The sequence below is a fragment of the Lissotriton helveticus genome, chromosome 6 (genome assembly GCF_964261635.1).
Source record: "Lissotriton helveticus chromosome 6, aLisHel1.1, whole genome shotgun sequence".
NCBI classification, from domain to species: Eukaryota; Metazoa; Chordata; class Amphibia; order Caudata; family Salamandridae; genus Lissotriton; species Lissotriton helveticus.
Genome location: NC_136067.1, coordinates 232800874 through 232804460, shown reverse-complemented (window position 1 = coordinate 232804460; position 3587 = coordinate 232800874).

The following is a 3587-nucleotide window of genomic DNA, read 5'->3' as shown; positions in this document are numbered from 1 at the left end:
AAAACTATCCGCATGCAGAAAAGCATTAGTCGCCATGGTTTTCCTGTGCAACGTTAAGTGGACCAGATTTTGATGTACTTAAATCTCCGTATCTAAAAATATTGTTTGTTCCTCACTTATTGTATATGTGAATCTCAGATTACAGTCCGTGTTGTTCAACACATTGAAATACTCTGCAAATTCCTCATTGCTTCCATCCCAAATAATGAGCAAATCGTCAATATAACGCAGCCACATAACGATTTTGCTGACATATTGATCATTTCTTGAATTCCATGCATAGTTGGACTCCCACCACCCCATAGTTAAACATGCGTAACTGGGACTATGAGCAAATCCCATTGCTGTTCCGCTCACTTGTTTATAGATTTCTTCTCCAAACATAAATACATTTTCGGTAGTACATATATTGATCATTTCCAATAACATGTTATTGTGATTGGAGAATTGGATGTTCCGATCCTTTAAGTAAAATTCACAGGCTTACAACCCCATTTCATTATTGATGTTGGTATATAATCATACCACGAAAATGGATATCAATTTATATGAATCCGCCCAGGGTAATTCTTGTATGTGGCGAAGTAGGCCTCCAGTATCCTGTAGATACGATGTCAATTTCCTTACGTATGGTACAAGGTAGATGTCTAAGTAATTTGATAAGGGCTCCAAGAGTGCTCCTTTTGCCGAAATTATCGGTCTCCCAGGCGGTTTTGTCGGGTACTTATGAATTTTTGGAAGAAAATATATGGTCGCGTGTTGTAACTTTGCACTACTACCCAAGGAAAGTTCATAAAGTTATTATCACTCTCCTGGAAGGAGGTGATGATACGATGGAGAGAAGTCTGGAGCACAATAGAACCAAACTTAGGTACTGACTGGTGGATGTCTGGCATAGCGGAAAAACAGGAGGTCTAGGAATCATTTACCCAGCAGCGCCTGCCTGGGTAGTCCGTGTTTCCACTTGGGATTAAGGCCAGGACAATTGGTTGGCCATCACAGAATGTACAACTCCCGTTTGCAGTAATACTTCCTGTGTAATTGGGAACTGTGGATTGCTAGAAGATTGACTTTGGGATGGCCACCACAGAACTATTAGCCTTTGGTAACAGTTATACCACAAGAGACATTTTACTGAGTTTAACTAGAAGTCTTGGCCCTTTTTTTTTTTGGGGTATGACTAAGGGGTAGTGTTTTCTCACCAGTGTCTACATCATTTACTTAAGCACAGACACCCGTATTATTATGAGCCCTATGTTTCACAGTCTCTGGTTAAGAATTTAGAGGCCCAGGGTGGACAGGATGTTGGGGTCCCCGGCCCAGTTCTACCTTTCTCTTTCAGATGTAACTGGGACACAATGGGGAATCTTAGTCACCTTACGGTTGGTAGGAATGGTGGGGGGGGGTGGAGAGTAGATAGAATTTCAAGCTACTACCTTCCCGTTCCTGCATTCCTCCGCCCGCCCTTACAAATTTCTGTTGATCTCGTTTGTATTGGTCCCATGCCAGTGTTGGCAGAGGCCTTGGGTTCATCCTCCTTGATGTCCCCAGGTTCTCACCAGGGCCCAGGTCTTCTGTGTAGGACCCCTTGCGTTTCCTGTTAGCACTTCTGTAGTTATCTCTTCTCCCCATGCTCTACTGTCTTTCTCTCTCTCTCTCTCTCTCTCTCTCTCTCTTTCTTTTCTTCCCCTCCATTCCCACCTCCCCTCCCTGCCTCCTCTCTCAGCTGTCCTTTGCTCTTTACCCCTCATGTCTCCCTAGGGAGGATGATGTGTTGTAACTTTGCACTTGGTTCCTCCCACCCCCACTTGTCCCCCCTCCCGCTTCCCTCCCACTTGGTATGGTCCGTGCTGTCACTTGAAGGCAGCAGTAGAATGTTAAGTGGTTACCGTCCTGTCAAGCTGGGAGCACCTGTGATATATTGAACTGAATAAACGTTCCTGAATTCTACCACGTGTGGACCGTCATTACTACATCGCGGTTTTGGGGGGATCCGTGGTTAGATATTTAACTTCATCATCATCTAGGAGTTTATCTTCTTTCCATTTTTGTATTTTCTTGTCTAATTCAATTTTGAATTTTTGGGTTGGATTTTCTTTCAGTTTTTGATAAAAGGTTACATTTCTTATTTGTGAGTGTGCCTCTTGTGCATATTGGTCTTTGTCTTGTATTATTATATTTCCACCTTTGTCTGACATTTTTATTTCTATTGTATCATCCATTTTTAATGACTGTAATTCTATCCTTTCAGCCTTAGTTATATTATCTTTGTATTTTGTGTGCTTCATTCGGTATAGATCTTTAATCATTGCTTCATAGAATAAGTCAATTTTGTTGCCATGTGGTAATTGGGGGTAACATTTTGATTTGGCTTTTTAGCCACTTGTACCTGCCCCCAACTGTGTGCATATTGTTTCAACTTCTGTTGTTTGGGAGTTGGGATCTTGATCAATCTCCATCAAAGCTATAAACCCATCCAAGACTTTTACTGACAATCCCATTTCTGGAGTCGTGACATGTTTTTTATATTTAGCCATTTCGAACATTTTGGAAAATATCTTTGCCAATTTAATTTTTCGGATATATTTTATAGAGATCAACTCGCACTTCTGCCAGTAGCACGTTGTTTGTGGGGCAAAAACGTTGTTTGTTTGCCTCCCAGCCCGTCCCTCCACCCTGCTCCCGCCTCCCAGCTGCTCCTCCCTCGCTCCACACCCCTCCACTATCCACTTATGACAGATGCTTCTGCTCGCAGCGGTCGCGCCCTATGCGCGCCGAAGGCGCGCCAAAGGTAAGCCCGTCTAAGCCCGTCCGCGCCTGGACCGCGCCCAGCGCCAGACTCCCTGGCCCCCGCAAAATCCACTCCACTCGCGTAACGTACGACGCCGCTACCCTCTCAGCACTTAACCCCGGCCGACTCCCAAACTGCTACCAAGCCGCCCCAGGACACACCCATGGACCCTTCACCTGCCACTCCTGCAAGCTCGACTGCATCAGGACCCACACCAATTCCACAAACTCCAAGCAGAGCTCTGACACTAACCACCTGAAGTGCATCCTGCTCAACACCCACTCGGTCCACAGACACGCCATTGAACTTTGGAACCTACTCGACACCACATCGCCGGACGTCGCCTTTCTTACAGAAACCTGGATAAATGCCTCATCTGCGCCCGACAGCGCCATAGCCATCCCGGACCGCTACAAGATCATCCGAAAGGACCGCATCAACCAAACAGGAGGAGGAATCGCCATCATTCTTAAGAACACCATCCGCATCACGACCAGTTCCGATGACAACCTCAGAACCGCCGAACACCTTCACTTCCAGATTCACATCGACCCTAAGACCACACTCAGAGGCACCCTCATCTATAGACCACCCGGACCCCGCACACAATTCAGCGAAGACATCACTGACTTCATCAGCCCTCACGCCCTCCCCTCCGAGGACTACATTCTACTGGGAGACCTCAACTTCCACCTGGAAAAGAACAACAACAGCAACACCACCACCCTTTTGGACAACCTCGCCAATCTCGGACTCAAACAACTTGTTGACACCCCCATCCACTTTGCCGGGCACA